At 46.3% G+C, this 21,113-nt stretch overlaps 1 long non-coding RNA gene across 1 annotated transcript in view; it reads right to left on the bottom strand.

Annotated features, from left to right (window-relative positions):
* Positions 1–12,357, bottom strand: part of LOC308595840 — an 88,742-nt gene extending 76,385 nt beyond the window's left edge. The window contains exons 1-2 of the long non-coding RNA XR_014012120.1: positions 12,189–12,357; positions 1,952–2,096 (exon numbers count right to left, since the gene is read on the bottom strand). This is a non-coding gene — a long non-coding RNA (uncharacterized lncRNA). The remainder of the gene's footprint in view (positions 1–1,951; positions 2,097–12,188) is intronic.
* Between the last annotated feature and the right edge of the window lie 8,756 nt (positions 12,358–21,113).

Raw genomic sequence — 21,113 nt, 5'->3', positions numbered from 1 at the left:
TTCTGTGTGAGTCTGTTGATGCCTATTGAGTTGGCAACTCGTACTGAAGCTCTTTCCACACTCCATACATTTATATGGTTTCTCCCCTGAGTGAATCCGCTGGTGTAATTTAAGTTCTCCATTCTGACTGAAGCTCTTTCTGCATTCCATGCATTCAAATGGTTTCTCCCCTGTGTGAGTCCGTTGATGTATATTGAGGTGTCCACTCTGACTGAAGCTCTTTCCACACTCCATGCATTTAAATGGTTTCTCCCCTGTATGAATCCGCTGGTGTAATTTAAGGTCTCCATTCTGCCTGAAGCTCTTTCTGCATTCCATGCATTCAAATGGTTTCTCCCCTGTGTGAGTCCGTTGATGTATATTGAGGTGTCCACTCTGACTGAAGCTCTTTCCACACTCCATGCATTTAAATGGTTTCTCTCCTGTGTGAGTCCGCTGATGTTTTCTAAGGTTTGCATTAAAACTGAAGCTCTTTCCACACTCCATGCATTTAAAGGGTTTCTCTCCTGTGTGAGTCCGCTGATGTGTTCTAAGGGTTCCATTATCACTAAAGCTCTTTCCACACTCCATACATTTAAATGGTTTTTCCCCTGTGTGAGTCTGTTGATGTATATTGAGTTGTCCTCTCTGACTGAAGCTTTTTCCATATTCCATACATTTAAATGGCTTCTCCCCTGTGTGAGTCCACTGATGTAAACTTAAATGTCCATTCTGACTGAAGCTCTTTCCACAATCCAAGAATTGGAATCCTTTCTTGCCCATGTGAGTCCACTGTTTTTCACTATCAGTGAAACTTATCTCACTCTCCATACCTTTAAATGGTTTCTCCCCTTCTTGAGATCGCTGATGTGAGCTATGTGTGCTCATTCAGTGAAGCATATTCCACATTTCACACATTTTAATGTCTGTACCTAATGAAATAAAATGTACCATCCCTCAGAATTCTGAATGTCTTCTCCATCACCTTCTTCAAAGTGGGAGGAAAGGAAATCCTGTTTGGGTTTCAAGGAAGAGAAGAAAGGGGAAGAGAACACAGCAAGCGCCATTAGCACCTTCTCCTATTTCAACATCTCCTACATTCCCCTGCCTCCTACCCATGTTCCCAGTTTTGAGGAAACGAAGATGCAATGTCACCAAATGTTAGTAATGCATAAGCAACCTTTCATAATCCTTAGTCATCGTTAATATAGCAGCATGAACTTGGAATACAGCCTTTTCAAATCAATTGTTTCCTCAAAGGAAAGGCAGCTGCTCTTTGTCTATGATAAGACTGTCTCTTTCTCTGGTTCATCGTTCCTTTGGACATTTCCCATTCTCTGCATCATAATCCTCCATCCACCCGTTTCCACCTCTAGATCTTTATGAATCACCTGCACAATCCCATTGGCCTCAGGAGGTCCATATAAACCATTTTGTGAGGCTCAGGTCTTCGTCTTTTCCAGGGACTGTGGTCTGGGTCAGTCAGAGAACTAGTGACAAGGCTTGGTGCTTGGCCTCAGCTGAATGGGTGCTCAGGAAAGCTCCTGTTCTTGGAAATGGACCTCAGTCTACATGCCTCACATTGCATGGAGAGAGCAGGAGAAGCAGAAGGAAAGCAGGTGGCACATGGGAATCCCAGATGGAAACACCCACCCCCATTGCTCCTTATTATAATGATGTGCTGCCTCATCTTGTGCCCGTCTCCTGACACAAGACTATCCTAATCTGACACTGAAAAAGCTGGATATTAAAGGCAAATGGATAACTGTACTTAGCGGGAACTTCATCCTTGAATATGTGGTATTGATTCATTAACAACCTGAAGTTGTGTTATTTCTTGATATATGAATTTATTCCTGATCTGTCTTAAATATCATAATTATAGGATGTCTTGGGGTGTTAGGGGAGCGGTAGTACCTTTGGTAGGGGTAATTTTTCCACCATTGGTCCCCACCCTGCACTCAGCTCTCACCTGTGGCTTCCAGAAGCTGTCAGCATGCAAAATGGGCCGCAATCTCAGGAACAACTTCAACCGGCCGGCTAGACCAGGTGAGGATACCTGATGGGTCTCAAATCCTTGGTGGGTTCGGGAATTCTGCTGCAGGTGAATGCACACCCTGGTGGATGGAGAGGAGGAGAAAAACAGTGAATCCCACAGTCAAAAAGGCAGATTCTGCCCATGCTGTAGAGGAAAGTGAAGGGCAGATGGGATCATCAACTGGGGAAGTGAGCCCATTGAGAAGGAAAACTGGTCCTAAACCTTCACTGCCTCAATGACTTCTGGGGGCGGTACAAACGGCAATGGCGGTCTCCTTCCATCTGTGAAGGGGAAGCTCCGCAGAAAAGGAAGCGGAGACCCAGGTTGGAAACCCACAGGCAGCAATAGCCTGTGGCCGTGGGACTTGGCGGGCACCATCAGCGCCCCTCGAAACGTTGAAGGGACCTCGTAAGGGGCTCCGGAGCGTGAAAGGGCTGGTGCTGTGCTGTGAGTCGATCGCTCTTTCTGTGGAGTGAAGCCGCAAAGCTGCTGTCGGTGAGCGCTGACCTCTTTTCCTGGGACTATTCGGCTTAAAAACAACTTCCCATGAGTAGGTGAAGTTTACTGAATTTGGGACTAAATTGACTGAAAATTTGGCACTGAAGTGGGAGACGCAACCAGGAAGTCCGTCTCCCGGCTCTGTTTAAAGATTTAAAGCAAGGATGTTAAACTCTCTAATGCCTTTGAAATCGCGACTTTAGAAGGAACTAATCCGAGCATCAACTAAATTGAGGTGTGGAAGAAAATTTGAATTGCACCTTGTTACTTGTGGATTTTACTTTTTTATTGGTGGATATTTCCATTTTACCTCTTCTTTTGTGGATTTACAAAAAGCACTGAGAAATCCCGGCAATCGGGCTGCCAGACTATTGGAACTGCTAGGCTGTGGGAATTGTTGCATTGAGCTGATACACTGGACGGTTACATTGAATTGCTACATTGAACTTGCACTTTTTAGAGACACTGTAAGTACTTTAGGGTTGTTATTAATGTTTAAGGGATTTTTGGAAAGATTGCAACTTTTCTCCTCTAAGATATACCATATTTTTCGCTCTATAACACGCACCCGACCATAACACGCACATAGTTTTTAGAGGAGGAAAATCCGTAGGCATGCCACCCGTAGGCATTTCCTCCAGAACACGCACAGACATTTCCCCTTACTTTCTAGGAGGAAAAAAGTGAGTGTTATGGTGCAAAAAATACGGTACTTAATCTCCCTCCAGAGGACTATTGAAAATCTGCAATCACTGGGGGTTTTTTCCATCTTTGGACTTGTGGATTCCCATGGGAATTACAAACCGCGAGATTGACCTTGACGCATAGACAGAAGTGGGATGAGTGGGAAAACAAGATCAGGCAAAGCCAAAACACAACAAACTACTATAACTTCACAGCTGCGAAGATCATCTGTTCCTATTGTCTCTGGGGCACAAGAGGAAGAGCCAGAGGAAGCCAGGCTGGAAGGAATGGCCACAGGAGGGGACTTTACTTCAGTGTTAGATAAAATCTTTGCAAAATTGGATGGCCTGAGTAAGCAAGTGACTGAACAATCATCTAAGATTGATCAAAACACGGCTAGTGTTAACAACCTGACTCAACAAGTGAGTTTAAATGCTCAAGCTATCGGGAACTCCTGGAATCTACCATAGAGAATCGTAAAATAGCTGAGGAGGCTAAGCAGAAAGCAGAGGCCGTGCAAGAGGAAATAAAACCCATGCGTAAACAGATTGGTGAACACCAGGCATATCTGTCTATGGTAGAGCTAAAAAGTAAGGAAAATAACTTGAGATTGAGGTCAGTTCCAGAACTTGAAAAGGGAGATTTAATCGAATTTTTGACAAAAGAATTTGCAAAATTTTGGCCTTTGGAAGAAGATAAAGATTTTAAAATTGTAAGTGCATTCAGACTTGGAAAGGGAGGGACGAAGGCTAAGTCCAGAGACTGCCTGATCTCCCTCAGGAATAAGGCAGAAAGAGATAAGATATTGAGTGCACATTTTCAAAAGACCCTTGAAATTCAGGATCTTAAAGTGGAAATCTACAAGGACATCCCGAAATACTTAATGGAACTTAGATCTAACTACGGAGACTTGGTGAAACTACTGAGAAGTAACGGAATCATTTTTAGATGGGAGTTCCCCCAGGGACTATCCTTTACATTTAGGGGGAAGAAAGTTAAAATCAAAACAGCTGAAGACAAGGAAAATTTTTTGAGTAACTACGGAGAAGACCTTCAGAAAGGGATTGAAGGTGAAGCAAGAGCCTTAGAACTTGGACCATTAGGTTCTGTACCTACACCTTTGGGTTCTGTTGAGCCTGAGAAAGTGATACCACCGCCAAAGGGAGAATAGAACTACTCCAACATGTCTCTGCAACTATTAAGCTGGAATATTCATGGCTTTAACTCCCCGGAGAAAAGGAAGAAGATATTTCACTTATTAAAAAAGGAGCAATTAGACTTAATTTGTCTACAAGAAACACACATGATTAGGCTTCATAGGAAAGTTTTAATTAATAAGAGACTGGATCAAGAATTTATCTCATCAGATAGAGTCAAGAAGAGAGTTGTTATTTATGCAAAAGAAAGCCTATCACCAAAATTTCTCTTCAAAGATGAACAAGGAAGAATCCTGGCAATTGAAATTCAAATACAAGGAGAAAAAAATTTGATTTTGGGAATTTATGCATCAAATGAGGGGAAGTTGGAATTTTACAAGAAGTTGCATGAGACATTGCTGGACTATATGGACTACAACAACATCATTATGATGGGTGACATGAATGGGGTGGTATCCACGAATATGGATAAAGCGCAAAGTCAAAGCATAACAAAAGAGGGCAGGCTACCAAAAACCTTTTTTGAACTAACTGACAATATGGACTTGATTGACATCTGGAGAATAAAGAACCCCCTAGGAAGAGAAGGGACATTCTTCTCTGAAGCCAAAATGACATGGACAAGAATCGACCAAATATGGATAACTAGAGGACTGGCACCTAAGACTAGAAAGGTGGAAATCTGCCCAAAAACCTGCTCCGACCATAATGCAGTAAAGATGGAAATGAGATTAACCTCAATTGGTTCCTTCTGATGGAATATGAATGACACCTTATTAAGAGACCAAGAGACTGTTAAGAAGGCCCAAAAAAACTTACGGGACTATTTCGAACTAAATTTGAAAACTACAGTGGAAAAAAGAATAATCTGGGATGCAAGCAAAGTGGTCATGAGGGGGTTTCTGATACAGCAGAATGCAATAAAAAAGAGAACCCAAAATGAGAAAAAAGAAAGAATTTTGGAAAAAAATAAAAGAAGGAGAGAAAAAATTAAGATCGAAACCAAAGTCACAGGAGATTTTGAGAGAAATTAAATTATATCAAGCACAATATATGAAATTGATAAATCAGGAAGTCGAATGGAAAATTAAACAAATGAGACAAAAGACTTTTGAATCGGCTAATAAGTGTGGGAAACTGCTGGCATGGCAGTTGAAAAAAAGACAGAAGCTGAATACAGTTACTAATCTTGAGGTTGAAGGGAGAAACATTCAGAATCCTGTGGAGATTAGAAAATGCTTCCAGAGATATTTTAAACAACTTTATACTCAGGGGCCGCAGAAAGAGACTATATAGACCAATTTTTAAGAACAAATGGATTACAAGAACTATCTAAAGAAAATAAGACAATATTGAATCTTAAGATAACGGAACAGGAGATTGAAGGTGCCATTCAGAACATGCAATTGGGCAAATCTCCAGGGCCGGACGGGTTAACCTCCAAATATTACAAGACTTTGAAAGACTATCTAATTCAACCATTAAAGGAGGTGTGAAACGAGATTATGGATGGGAAGAAGGCACCGGAGTCGTGGAAAGAAGCTTTCATCACCCTTATACCAAAATCGGAAGCTGAAAAGACACAACTTAAGAACTACCGTCCCATTTCCCATTTCCGCCTGGCCTTTGGATTGGAGCCAATTTGATTCCCTCCGCCCCCTTTTTCTTTTTTCTTTTCCTTCTCCTGCAATGAGGCTTCATTTTAATATTTTAATGTTCCATTATTTTAATGTTGTATTTTATTTTTGTTTTTAAGTTGTAATCACTCATCTTGTTTTTATTATTGCTTGTAAGCCGCTCTGAGCCCGGCCTTGGCTGGGGAGGGCGGGGTATAAATAAAATATTATTATTATTATTATTATTATTATTATTATTATTATTATTATTATTATTAAATGTGGATTACAAAATTTTTGCAGATATTTTAGCTAGCAGATTAAAAAGAGTGTTAAATGAAGTGATACACAAAGATCAGGCAGGCTTTCTCCCAGGCAGACATCTGTCTGATAATACAAGGAACATTATTGATATTCTGGAGCTATTACAAACGAACATCAATACAAGAGCAGTTTTGATTTTTATTGATGCGGAGAAGGCCTTTGACAACATCTCTTGGAATTTTATGAAGAAAAATCTTAAGGGAATGGGAGTGGGACGGGGGTTTGAAAATGGTATAGATGCAATCTATTCAGAACAAAAGGCAAAATTGATAGTTAATAATGTGGTGTCAGAAGAGTTTAAAATTGAAAAAGGTACACGACAGGGTTGCCCTATCTCTCCATTGCTATTCATTTCGGTCCTGGAGGTGCTCTTGAACATGATTAGGAGGGACCGGTTGATTAAAGGAATTCAGGTCGGAGCTAAACAATATAAACTAAAGGCTTTCGCAGATGACTTGGTTTTGACATTACAGGAGCTGGAATCTAGTACGAAAAGAGTTTTAGAACTGATTCAAGAATTTGGTCAGGTGGCAGGATTTAAATTAAATAAGCAGAAAACTAAGGTTTTGGAGAATAATTTGACAACAATAGAAAAAGAAAGGTTTCAGAAGGAGACAGATTTAAATGTGGTGAAGAAAGTGAAATACCTAGAGATAAATATGACGGCCAAAAATTTGAATCTATTTAAAGATAATTACGAGAAATGTTGGTCAGGGGTTAAAAAAGATTTAGAAATTTGGTCAAAATTGAAGCTTTCCTTGTTGGGTCAAATTGCTGCTATAAAGATGAATGTATTGCCAAAAATGTTATTTTTGTTTCAAACTCTGCAGATTGATGACAGGATGGACTGTTTCAGGGGGTGGCAGAGAGACATTTCTAAATTTGTCTGGCAGGGCAAAAAGCCCAGAATAAAATTTAAAATACTGACTGATGCTAAAGAAAGAGGGGGGTTTGCTCTGCCAGACATGAAGTTGTACTATGAATCAGCAGCATTTTGCTGGCTGAAAGATTGGCTACTTCTTGAGAACACTGACATTTTGGATTTGGAAGGGTTTAATAATGCGTTTGGGTGGCATGCATATTTGTGGTACGACAAGGTTAAAGCTCATAAAACATTCAAGAACCATATTGTCAGGAAAGCAGTGTTTAATGTCTGGATAAAATATAAAGATCTACTAGAAAACAAGACCCCAAGGTGGTTGTCACCTATGGAAGCTAAGGCTCTGAAAAAACTCACTATGGATGCCAAATGGCCGAAATATTGGGAGATAGTAGAACAAGATGGAGACATATTGAGATTGCAGAGTTTTGAGAAATTAAAAGATAAAGTGCGAGACTGGCTACATTACTATCAAATTAGAGAAGTTTTTAATATGGACAAGAAAGTAGGCTTCAGGTGGAAAAATCGAAACTAGAAACAGAACTGTTAGAACCTAAAGCTAAGGTACTTTCGAGAATGTATAACTTGCTGTTAAAATGGAACACTCAGGATGAAACGGTCAAATCAGCTATGATTAAATGGGCGCAGGACATTGGTCATAATATCATGTTTGCTGACTGGGAACGGTTATGGACCACCGGTGTGAAGTTTACGGCATGTAATGCCTTAAAAGAAAATATTATGAAAATGATATATAGGTGGTACATGACCCCAGTCAAGCTTGCAAAAATATATCATTTGCCTGATAATAAATGTTGGAAATGTAAGGAAACTGAGGGAACATTCTTTCACCTTTGGTGGACGTGCCCAAAGGTTAAGGCCTTCTGGGGAATGATCTATAGTGAACTAAAAAAGGTATTTAAATATACCTTCCTTAAGAAACCAGAGGCCTTCCTTTTGGGCATTGTCGGCCAAATGGTGCCAAAGAAGGACAGAACTTTCTTTATGTATGCGACAATAGCAGCAAGAATACTCATCGCAAAGTACTGGAAGACACAAGATTTACCCACTCTGGAAGAATGGCAGATGCAGGTGATAGACTACATGGAATTGGCAGAAATGACTGGCAGAATCCGAGACCTGGGAGAAGAGTTAGTGGAAGAGGACTGGAAGAAGTTTAAAGACTACTTGCAAAAACACTGTAAAATGTTAGAATGTTAAAATGTTGGAATGTTAAAATGATGCAAGATATAAAGACAATGTGGCATCAGTGACATAGGTAAAAGGAGTATGTAACAAATGTTTCAAAAGACAAGAGTGAAAAAAACTAGATTACATTATGTCAAATGTAAACAAAAGGATATAAAGGGAAGAATTGGCGACACAATGGGTTAAAATCCATAATATAGATCAAGATTTGAAAGAGGGTAAGATATTTGCTGAACATGGTTGTGTAAAAAGGAAGACAAAAAAGGGAGATGTGAGGAAGTCAGGAAGAAGGGTTATGAAAACAACAAGTAAAAAAATTAGATTCTTTTCTTTTTCTTTATTTCCTATCTTTTTATGTTTTTTACTGTTTTTTGTTTTGTTTGAGTGTGATGATGATGTTTCTTTTTAGGTTTGATTGGAAGGTTTTACTGTTTAAAATTTCACTAAATATCTTTTTTTTAAAAAAATAAACCTTCACTGCCTCTTGAGTTATCATCAGGAGAAGTAAAAGCTGTGGAGGAAAACCTACACAAATCCAGAGTGGACTCTCTAAGAGGGTTGGATGGTGTCCTGCACACCTCCTTCCAGCCACTCCTGCAGCCAAGCTGGTGCCAAAAGTACTGCTCTGCTTTCCTTGGGACCATATCAGCCAGGCTGAGAAGGGGGTCTTGTTGTCTAGGCAGCCCTGAACCCCCAAACACACTGTCCAGGCTCACAGTGCTGCTAACACAGCAGTTTCAGGCGGAGAGATGAGCTCAGACCTATGTATCAAAGTCTCTCCAATGTGAAACAAGGAAAACAGAAGCACTATTTACATCATATGTCACTGTACAGGTATTCAAAATATTTGTCTTTTGAAGAAAAGACCACCAATTATCCAATGGCCCCTTCAAAGCTAATGAACATCTGGTGCCTGGAGCTTTTGTGGGCTGCAGGACTAGCTTCTGCCACCATTATCCTTCCAATTGGGATTCAGGCCTCATCATGGGACTGAAATTGCCCTGGTTGCGCTGTTTCCTGGTTCTGCTGGATCTCTCAGCGGCTTTGGAGACCTTTGACCTTGGTATCCTTCTGGACCCTCTAGGGGAGCTGAGGGCCCTGCTATGCAGTGGTTCCCCTCCTTCCTCCTGCGCAACGTCCAGAAATTGGTGTTGGGGGATGAGTGTTCAGACCCCTGGGAGCTCACTTGTGGGGTGCCTCGGGGCTCCGTCCTCTCCCCCATGCTTTTTAATGGCTATATGAAGTCGCTGGGAGAGATCATCAGGGGGTTTGCGCTGGGTGTTCCCCAGTATGTGGATGATGCCCAGCTCTTCCTCTCTTTTAAATTGGAACCAGTGAAGCTCCTGTGTGAGTGTCTGGAGGCACTTGGAGGATGGATGGCGGCTAACAGACTGAGGCTGAATTTTGACAAGACAGAAATACTGTCCCAGGGGGACAGTGGGCAGGCAGGTGTGGGGGACTCCCTGGTCCTGAATGGGGTAACTGTGGCCCTGAAGGACCAGGTGCACAGCCTGGGCGTCATTTTGGACTCACAGCTGTCCATGGAGGTACAGGTCAGTTCTGTGTCCAGGGCAGCTGTCAGCCAGCTCCATCTGGTACGCAGGATGAGACCCTACCAGCCTGCCGACTATTTCACCAGAGTGGTGCATGCTCTGGTGATCTGCCACTTGGATTATTGCCATGTGATGCATGAGGCTACCTTTGGAGGTGACTCGTAAACTGCAACTAATCCAGAATGCGTTAGCTAGACAACAAAATGGGAGCAGCAGCTGAGACCACATAACACCAGTCTGAAAGGATCTTCACTGACTCCCAGTACATTTCTGAGCACAATTCACATTGTTGGTGATGACCCTTAAATTGCTGTGGTTGCATTTTTCAGGCACAGAATCCTGTTATGCCTTCAGTCACAAATTTATTTGCTGAAGGAATTTTTTGCTGTCTCTGAGCGTTTTTTCCTACTCCACTAATTGTATGTTGGACTTGCTCTGGAGATCATTGTGGAGGAGCAAAATCTGCAACCTAAAGCCCTAAACAGCCTCGGGTATGTAGACATGAAGGAACGTCTCCACCCCCATCGCTCAGTCTGTACACTTAGGTCTTCCTTCGAGGGTCTTCTGCTGGTCCGTCCCCCCCCCCCCCATGAGAAGCGAAGTTACAGGGAAGCAGGCAGAGGGCAAGGAAATGGGCAACTATCTGACATTTAGAAGACAGCTGAAGGCAGCCCTGTATTGGGAGATTTTGAATGTCTGATGTTTTACTGTCTTTTATATGTACTGTAATTTGCCCAGAGTGTCTGGGGAAACCCAGCCAGATAGGCAGCGTGGAAATACTACAATCATTCTTATTATATTGTGATTCTTTTGTAGTTATTTTTGTAGTTATTTTGGAATTTGTTCTGCAATATCAGCTCATGAAATGTTGTGAGGGGAGAAAATCACAGGGATGCTATAAACTGTAATCCCACCCACAACTTCTCATTCACATACAGTCTATGAAATTCAGAAGGTCACACACCTCACCTGTGCTAATACTGGCCTGTATAGGCACACCTTGCATGTAGAGCCTCCAGCCACAGGCAATGTATAGCATGAAAATGGGTCCTTTGACTGGGAAGATTCATGCAATGGCTATCATCAGATGCTGAAGGATTGTATCTCAGCTTGTCAATCACTCTGACACTGCCTACAAAGAATAACAGGAACAGAAATGCTTTTGAGGTGCAACTTCTATACCAATCCTGAGAGCCATTCCATGGACTCTGCACCCCTGTTTCTGATGACAACTGTACATTATCCTCACCCTCAATGAACCAGGCAGTGGAAAAGACAAAGATGGCAGGCTGAGAGAGAGGAAGAGGATTCTAGCTGCTTCCTGGGTGGGATTGCAGAAACAAAGCGCCGCTTCTCAGAAGGCCTTTCCCCCAGTGGCGTAGCGTGGGTTGTCAGCACCTGGGGCAAGGCAAGTAATTTGCGCCCCCTAACCCGTGGATTTGCACCCCCTAACCCTACCCCCCAGATGTTGCACCCGGTGTGGCCGGCCCCCCCTGCACCCCCCACGCTACGCCACTGCTTTCCCCTCCTCTCTGCTCCTCAGGATTAGAACCACTCTGTCTGGGCGGGGCAGGGGCTTATGTGGGCGTGAAGAGGATGGAGCTTGCAGGAAGGAAGGGGTAGGTGGACTGGATCCCTCCCCCACTTTCTCTGGTAGCCTTGAAGGGGTGGCCGATTCTTGGGTGGGAGGGAGAAGCCAAGGAGGCCCCTCTGGAAATTCCCGGCGGGTGCCACGATGGAGACCTCTCCCCAAGGACTGGTCTCTCAGTATCTCTGTATCTCTCTCACTCACTCTCTCCCATTGCTGCCCTTCCCCGCCCCAGGGATGCTCCCCCCCCCCGACTTCCTCGACCCCCTACCTCTTTCCCGGAGTCTCCCTGCACCCAGAGGCCGCCTTGGCGGGGCTCACCCCTCGCCCTGCGCACCCCATCTCTCCATCCAGAGGACGCCCCCCCCCCACATCAGCCACACGGGGGTCTCTATCCAGGCGTCCCTCGCGCCCGTTAACCCATTCATGACCCGCCTTTCTCCAAGAGGAGCCCACAGGGCCCCAGGGAACCATGCGTGGGGGAAACGGGGCAAAGGGGCCCCCGTGGGGACTCCCTCCGTTGGCGCCCCATGTCCGCCGCTGCCAAGGCGCAGCACGGGTGCAGGGATCTAGGCCATGCCGACGGGACCCACGAATAGCGCTTTGGGGAGGTGGCGGGGGTCTCTGGGTACTTCTCTCCCCCCCCCCCGCGACCCCTTTACCTCTTTGTCCTCGCTCCAGATTCTGCAATTTCCACGGGGGGGGGGGTCCTCCCCTGCCGCCCCTCCTCCCCTTTCCGAAAGCGCGCGCCCCTAGAGCTACGGCGCAGAGCAGCCATCCGGCGCAGAAGCTCCACTTGCGGGAGAAGCAGGCAGTTTTTTGGGGGGGCTCATCCCCCCATTCCCGGAACAGAGGTCGGATGGCGAGGAGGAGGAGCAACATATTGGGGAGGGGATTTGGGGTTGTGGGGGCGGGGTGGGAGAAGGATGTGCCGGGGGGGAGGGGGAAACGGGGCAAGGGGTCCTTATGGGGACCCCCTACGTGGGGGCCCATGTCCGCCGCTGCCGAGGCGCCTAAGGAAAGCCCCCTTCGCAGCACTCCTGCAGGGATCCAGCCCATGCCTATGGGACATGGGACCCGCGAAAGGCGCTTTGGGGAGCTGGCGGGGGTCTCTGGGTCCTTCTCTCCCCTCCCCCGCGACCCCTTTACCTCTTTCTCCTCGCTCCCGATTCTCCTTTCCTTTCCTGCAACATCCACGGGGGGGGGGGCGGTGTCGCCTGCTGCCCCTCCTCCCCTTTCCGAAAGCGCGCGCCCCTAGAGCTACGGCGCAGAGCAGCACCCGGAGTGGAAGCTCCACTTCCGGGAGAAGCAGGCAGGTTGGGAGGTGGACTCACCCCCACCCCTCCATTCCCGGATTCCGAGGAGGAGGAAGAGGTGCAACGTAAGGGACCAATTTGAGGTTGTGAGGGCGTGGTGCGACAATGATGTACCGGAAGGGGAGGAATTTAGTGGGGGGGGAGGCAGGTTTTTCCCCTCCCCTCTTCCTAGTGGATCAGGAGAGAAGGGCGGGGCTGATCCCAGCAATCCACTTGCAAAGTGGGGTCCCCTACCCCACAATCTAAATGTTACGGAAATTACGGGGAGGGGCACATCTTTAAAGTTAAATATTATAAATATTATACCCGAATGTATGCTTTGAACGTGACAGCTCAGGGAAGTTACCTAGCTTTAAAAATAATATAAAATCATCTCCTTTCCCAGTTTCCTCCATTCCAAAGCTATTTTCCCCTTGCAAAAGGACTCCAGGAAGTTCCCAGAGGTGGCAATTGAAGGGCTCATTGTTAGCCAGAGGAAGCCCAATCTCATCACCTGACTCGCCTCAGGCTCCAGACATGCAAAGGAAGTTCTATTGGACTTTTGGGTGGTGGGTACTTAAGACATATTTGTCTATGCTAATCTTATACCTGAGTCTTGCCCTGCCATGTCTGCATATGCTAATCTTTGGGCATGTGTGTCAAGGTTAACCCCTCCCCTTCTGTGACATGTCAGTGATGTAGCAATGATGCTGTATTAACTGTATTCTGGGATATGGTGGGAAAGTTTTAAAAGTCCTTGTCACCCCATCCTCGGCGTTCAAATTTGCTTTTTGAACCTATTGCGCAATAAACTTTGGTCTACAACTATTTGCTCCGGTTGGCTGGACTCCTTCCTTTATTCCGCAGGTACCCGTGGGCTCTGCCCGACCAGCTGGGGGACTGAGCAGCCTCGCACCTAGATTTTTCCATAACACTTTATATTGCAAAATCCTTCCTTCTCCAACTCTAGACCACGAGTCGTCCATCTGTGTTTTAGGTATTGGTGCTCTTCAAACCAGGAAGGGGGACAGTTATACGACTCCCCAAAAACCCCAAGTCCCCACCACACACTCTGACTAAGGCCAGGACAATGACCATTGACACAGGCACCTTCCATGCACAACAGCAAAGAGGCTCAGAGAAGCAGCCTATACAATTGTAGCAAGAAGCGGATACCATGAGTCGGACTGTGTCCTCTGACTCTCCAATAATGTATAGAAAACTGAAGAAACGACAAATAATCTCCAAAATTAAACAGTTTACTTGCTTCCAGTGGTTAATGACTCCTCTAGAATTGGGGGATCCAGGGCTCCCCCTGACTCCATAATCTCTTAGGAGGCAGGAGGCGATGGAGGACCGCTGTAGCCACCCCCAACGACACGTTCTCAGGATGGAGGGGGAGGGAACAGCTGCAGTCGCCTGCAGTTCCTGCGCAATGTTTGCGATCTTGCCAAAGGTTGCAGGCAGCTTTACCTGCAGCAATTGCATGTTGATTGCCCTCTTAAAAGACAAAGTCCAGCAACTGGAGGAACGTGTAGCTACACTCCAAAGAATTAGAGAGCTGGAGCTCTTCTTGGAAGCAACAGAGCACACTGTCTCCACCAAGGAGGAGACAGGGGACTCCCCTGAGAAGGAGGCTAGTTCACCAACACAGGAGCCAGATATATGGAGAAACGTGACTCAAAGAAGTAGGAGGCCCAGGGTTCGCTCTGATTGTTTAGAAATACACAATCGCTTTGTGGTCCTCTCCCCTAGCATGGAAGATGAAGAGCAGACTCCATTTGAGGATCTCTCCCTCATTACAGTCGATCAGGTATATGAAGACGAGCAGCAAAGTCAGTCCTCAGGGAATGTGCAGGCGACCTTGGAACGGACAGCTCACGGAAGAACCCTGACCAAACCTAAGAGGAGGCGTGTAGTGGTGATAGGGGATTCCCTACTGAGGGGAACAGAAGCAGTGATCTGTGGGCCTGACAAGATGTCTCGGGAAGTGTGCTGTCTCCCCGGGGCTAAGATCCAAGATGTAACTGAACGACTGCAAGGAATCATAAAACCCACTGACGAATACCCCTTCCTCTTGGTTCATGTGGGAACCAATGACACTGCAAGCAATAGCCTCCAGAAGATCAAAAGAGACTACGAGGCTCTCGGCAGGAAATTGAAGCAACTAAATGAACAAATTGTCATCTCATCTGTCCTCCCAGTTGAACGACGTGGCCCAGGGAGAGAGGGAAAAGTAGTGGAAGTGAACAGCTGGCTTCGCAAATGGTGTAAACAGGAACGGTTTGGATTCTTAGATCACGGACTGCAGTTTCTTGAAGATGGACTTCTGGCAAGCGATGGGCTGCACCTCACAACGGTTGGGAGAAATGTTTTTGCCAAAAATCTCAGAAACCTCATCAGGAGGGCTTTAAACTGACTAATGTGGGGGAGGGAGACAGTGCTCCTGAAGGTAGGAGTCTATCAGTTGATGAAGATGATCATCCAAATGTCATAGACCAAATGGAGCAAACAGCACGCAAACCTAGTGGTGGGAGGAAAAAATCCTTAAATAAGAGACACGGGGGAATGATTAATGGACTTCAATGTCTGTACACTAATGCGCAAAGCATGGGAAATAAACAAGATGAGCTTGAGCTCTTGGTACAGCAAACTAAATATGACATAATAGGCATCACTGAAACCTGGTGGGATAAGTCCCACGATTGGAATGTAATAATGGGGGGATACAATCTATTTCAGAGAAACAGACCAGACAAGAAAGGAGGAGGAGTGGCGTTATATGTCAGGGATGTGTATACCTGTGAAGAGATCCAAGATTTAGAACCTCAAAGCCAAAGTGAGAGCATTTGGGTCAAAATTAAGGGAGAGAAGAATAACAGAGATCTCATTGTGGGAGTTTACTATAGATCCCCAAGCCAAAAGGAGGACATAGATGATGCCTTCCTGGAATAATAATAATAATAATAATTTATTATTTGTACCCCGCCCATCTGGCTGGGTTTCCCCAGCCACTCTGGGCGGCTTCCACAGAAACCAAAAAACACTAAAATATCATACATTAAAAGCTTCCCTGAATAGGGCCGCCTTAAGATGTTTTCTGAATGTCAGGTAGTTGTCCATCACCTTGACATCCGATGGGAGGGCATTCCACAGGGCGGGCGCCACCACCGAAAAGGCCCTCTGCCTGGTTCCCTGTAGCTTCGCTTCTCGCAATGAGGGAACCGCCAGAAGGCCCTCGGCGCTGGACCTCAGTGTCCGGGCAGAACGATGGGGGTGGAGACGCTCCTTCAGGTATACTGGGCCGAAGCCGTTTAGGGCTTTAAAGGTCAACACCAACACTTTGAATTGTGCTCGGAAACGTACTGGGAGCCAATGTAGGTCTTTCAAGACCGGTGTTATGTGGTCTCGGCGGCCGCCCCCAGTCACCAGTCTAGCTGCCGCATTCTGGATTAGTTGTAGTTTCCGAGTCACCTTCAAAGGTAGCCCCACGTAGAGCGCATTGCAGTAGTCCAAGCGGGAGATAACTAGAGCATGCACCACTCTGGCCAGACAGTCAGCGGGCAGGTAGGGTCTCAGCCTGCGTACCAGGTGGAGTTGGTAGACAGCTGCCTTGGATACAGAATTGACCTGCGCCTCCATGGACAGCTGTGAGTCCAAAATGACTCCCAGGCTACGCACCTGGTCCTTCAGGGGCACAGTTACCCCATTCAGGACCAGGGAGTTCTCCACACCAGCCCGCCCCCTGTCCCCCAAAAACAGTACTTCTGTCTTGTCAGGATTCAACTTCAATCCATTAGCCGCCATCCATCCTCCAACCGCCTCCAGGCACTCACACAGGACCTTCACCGCCTTCACTGGTTCTGATTTGAAAGAAAGGTAGAGCTGGGTATCATCTGCATATTGATGGACACCCAGTCCAAACCCCCTGATGATCTCTCCCAGCGGCTTCATATAGATGTTAAAAAGCATGGGGGAGAGGACGGAACCCTGAGGCACCCCACAAGTGAGGGCCCAAGGGTCTGAACACTCATCCCCCACCACCACTTTCTGAACACGGCCCAGGAGAAAGGAGCGAAACCACTGTATAACAGTGCCCCCAGCTCCCAACCCCTCTAGACGGTCCAGAAGGATGTTATGGTCGATTGTATCAAAGGCCGCTGAGAGATCCAGCAGAACTAGGAAACAACTCTCACCTTTGTCCCTAGCTCGCCGGAGATCATCAACCAGTGCGACCAAGGCAGTTTCAGTCCCATGATGAGGCCTGAACCCTGATTGGAAGGGATCCAAATGGTCCGCATCCTCCAGGCGTGCCTGGAGTTGTTCAGCAACCACACGCTCAATCACCTTGCCCAAGAATGGAAGATTTGAAACTGGGCGATAGTTGGCCATACTGGCCGGGTCTAAAGATGGTTTTTTAAGAAGCGGTTTAATGACCGCCTCTTTCAGCAGATCTGGGAATGTTCCCTCACAGAGGGAAGCATTCACCACCCCGCAGAGCCCATCGCCCAGCCCTTCCCGGCTAGCTTTTATAAGCCAGGATGGGCAAGGATCAAGGAGACAGGTGGTTGGTTTCACTCGTCCAAGCAGCCTGTCCACATCCTCGGGGGTAACGGATTGAAATTGATTCCATGCAACTTGACCAGACAGGGCTCTAGCACTCTCCCGCCCCAGCCCTGCTCCCACGGTGGTGTCTAGCTCCTTCCGAATATGAGTGATTTTATCTGCAAAAAACTTTGCAAAATCGTTGCAGGAGATCTTGGGGTCTTTACAAGGCCCCGATGGTAAAGGTGGTTCCGTTAAATTGCGGACCACCTGAAAGAGTCTCCTGCTACTATTTTCTGCAGATGCAATAGAGGCGGCGAAGAAAGTCTTCTTTGCCGTCGCTATCGCCACTTGGTAGGCTCGACGTTGAGCTCTAACCTGTGTCCGGTCAGATTCGGAGTGAGTTTTCTGCCACCGACGCTCTAGCCGTCTCAGCGATTGTTTCATCGCCCTCAGCTCCGAAGAAAACCACGGGGCTGTCCGGGCTCCATGCAATCGGAGAGGGCGCTTCGGAGCCAGACAGTCGATAGCCCTGGTTAACTCCGCATTCCAGCGGGCCACCAGGGAATCGGCTGAAAGGCCATCAACACGGGATAAAGCATCCCCTACCACTCTCTGGAAACCATTTGGATCCATTAAGTGGCGGGGGCGGACCATCCGAATTGGTCCCACCTCCCTGCAGAGGGGAAGGGTCGCGGAGAAGTCCAGTTGCACCAGGAAGTGATCTGACCATGGCACTTCTTTGGTTTCATTTTTACTTAGTGTCAGATCACCCACGTCGCTAGAGGTGAATACCAGGTCTAAGGCATGTCCATGACTATGAGTTGGGCCCAACTTATTCAGGGACAGCCCCATGGAGGCCATGCTTTCCACGAAGTCCCGAGCGGCCCCTTGTAAGGTCGTGTCGGCGTGGATGTTAAAATCCCCTAGGACAACCAAACTAGGTGTCTCCAGGAGAACATCCGCCACGACCTGAAGCAGCTCGGACAGGGAATCCTTGGTGCAGCGGGGAGGTCGGTACACCAAAAGGAATCCTGTACTGCCCCTATTGCCCTATTGGAACAGATGGCCAAGCATGCAAAAGGAAGGGAGATAGTAGTAATGGGGGACTTCAATTACCCGGATATTTGTTGGATGTCAAACTCAGCCAAGAGCATAAGGTCAAACAGATTCCTCACTGGCCTTGCAGACAACTTCATTGTCCAGAAAGTGGGAGAAGCAACAAGAGGAACAGCCATTTTAGATCTGGTCCTAACCAATGTTGATGACCTGGTTAGTGGGGTAGAAGTGGAAGGATCATTAGGCGCGAGTGATCATGCTCTTCTGAAGTTTACTATACAGTGGAAAGGAGCAGCCAAGCATACTAGGACTCCATTTCTTGACTTTAAGAAAGCCGACTTCATAAAACTTAGGGAAGTGCTGGGTGAGATCCCATGGACAGTAATACTAAAAGGAAAGGGAGTTCATGATGGCTGGGAGTTTGTTAAGAGGGAGATAGTAAAAGCACAACGTCAGGCAATACCAATGAGACGGAAACATGGAAGGTGCTTAAAGAAGCCAGGGTGGCTATCTAAAGAACTTTTAACTGAGTTAAGATTAAAAAAGGATGTGTACAAAAAATGGAAAAGGGGGGAAACCACCAAAGAGGAATTCAAATAAATAGCCAGCACGTGTAGACACAAAGTCAGAAAAGCTAAAGCACAGAATGAACTCAGGCTTGCTAGAGAGGTTAAAAGCAACAAAAAAGGCTTTTATGGGTATGTTCGTAGCAAAAGGAAGAACAAAGAAACAGTGGGGTCACTCAGAGGAGAAGATGGTGAAATGCAAACAGGGGACACAGAAAGGGCTGAACTCCTCAATGCCTTCTTTGCCTCAGTCTTCTCCGATAAAGAAAACAATGCCCGACCTGAAGAATTTGGAGCAAATGATTCAGCAAAGGAAACACAGCCCAGAATAACTAAGGAGATAGTACAAGAATACTTGGCTAGTTTAGATGTATTCAAGTCTCCATGGCCAGATGAACTGCATCCAAGATTATTAAAAGAACTGGCAGATGTGATCTCAGAACCACTGGCAGTCATCTTTGAGAATTCCTGGAGAACAGGCGAAGTCCCGGCAGACTGGAGGAGGGCAAATGTTGTCCCTATTTTCAAAAAAGGGAAAAGAGAGGACCCAAATAATTATCGCCCAGTCAGTCTGACATCAATACCAGGGAAGATTCTGGAGCAGATCATTAAGCAAACAGTCTGTGAGCACCTAGAAAGGAATGCTGTGATCACCAATAGTCAGCATGGATTTCTGAAAAATAAGTCATGTCAGACTAACCTGATCTTGTTTTTTGACAGAATTACAAGCCTGGTAGATGAAGGGAACGCAGTGGATGTAGCCTACCTTGATTTCAGCAAGGCATTTGACAAGGTGCCCCATGATATTCTTGTAAAGAAGCTGGTAAAATGCGGTCTTGACTATGCTACCACTCAGTGGATTTGTAACTGGCTGACTGACCGAACCCAAAGGGTGCTCATCAATGGTTCCTCTTCATCCTGGAGAAGAGTGACTAGTGGGGTGCCACAGGGTTCTGTTTTGGGCCCGGTCTTATTCAACATCTTTATCAACAACTTGGATGATGGACTCAAGGGCATCCTGATCAAATTTGCAGACAACACCAAACTGGGAGGGGTGGCTAACACCCCAGAGGACAGGATCACACTTCAAAACGACCTTGACAGATTAGAGAACTGGGCAAAAACAAACAAGATGAATTTTAACAGGGAGAAATGTAAAGTATTTTACATTTTCCCCTTTTGGGGTATCCAAGAGCCCATATAGAGTCCTTACGTAGGTTCCCTATTGGTAGGAGAAAATAACAGGGGCCAACCAGAGAATATTGAGAAGCAAAGCAACTAGTAAGCCTGATCTTTATTGATCTGTTGCAACAGGGTCCTCACTCACCACACACAGGAGGGAGGAGGAACCCAGAACAATGGCACACAAGGCCTTATATAGAGATTTTAAATTCCCTGCCCTGGAGCTCAAGACTATCCCTCCATACATCATACATACATCACAGAAGGGGTGTAACCCAAGACCACCCCCCAGATACATCATACCTACATCACAGAAAGGGTGGTTTACAGTAGAAATCTGAGTGATTTGTTTACCTCCTGTCTGCCAGGTTACCTGTTTAATGGTCACTTGATTGGATTGCCTGGGGAGCCTGGCCAGTCTTTTGTGATGATAAATACTTAGTATCTGTGCCAGGTCACAGCCTCACACCCGATTCATATCTTAAATGTGCCCTTAAGACAGGATTTGTGAAGGAAAAGACAATGAGGAGGCTCCTCCCATCTCTTCCTCTCTTTTAAATTGGAACCAGTGAAGGCAGTGAATTCCCTGTGTGTCTTTCTGGAGGTGGTTGGAGGATGGATGGCAGCTAAGAGATTGAGGTTGAATCCAGACAAGGGAGGCAGGTGTGGGGGAGGCAGGTGTGGGGGACTCCCGGTTCCTGATGGCGTAACAGTGCCCCTAAAGGACCGGGTCATCACCTTTGAGTATTGGGGTCAGTGCCCCTATTCCTCCAGCAGGAGCGATTGTGGGGCTTCCTCGCCCGCTTCCATTCAGCTCCGCCATTCCCAAAGGGCAATTCTTCTTTAGCCATTGTGGGAGCAGACGGGCTGGAAGCTGAAGTGGCTTCCCTTTGAGTAGGCTTTGCTTCGCTTTCTGTTGACCTCAGCCTCTTGGATTGTG

The sequence above is a fragment of the Podarcis bocagei genome, assembly GCF_964188305.1.
Source record: "Podarcis bocagei genome assembly, chromosome: 10".
NCBI lineage: Eukaryota > Metazoa > Chordata > Lepidosauria > Squamata > Lacertidae > Podarcis > Podarcis bocagei.
The sequence above is the reverse complement of the archived record's forward strand: the minus strand, read 5'-3'. Positions and strand labels throughout refer to the sequence as shown.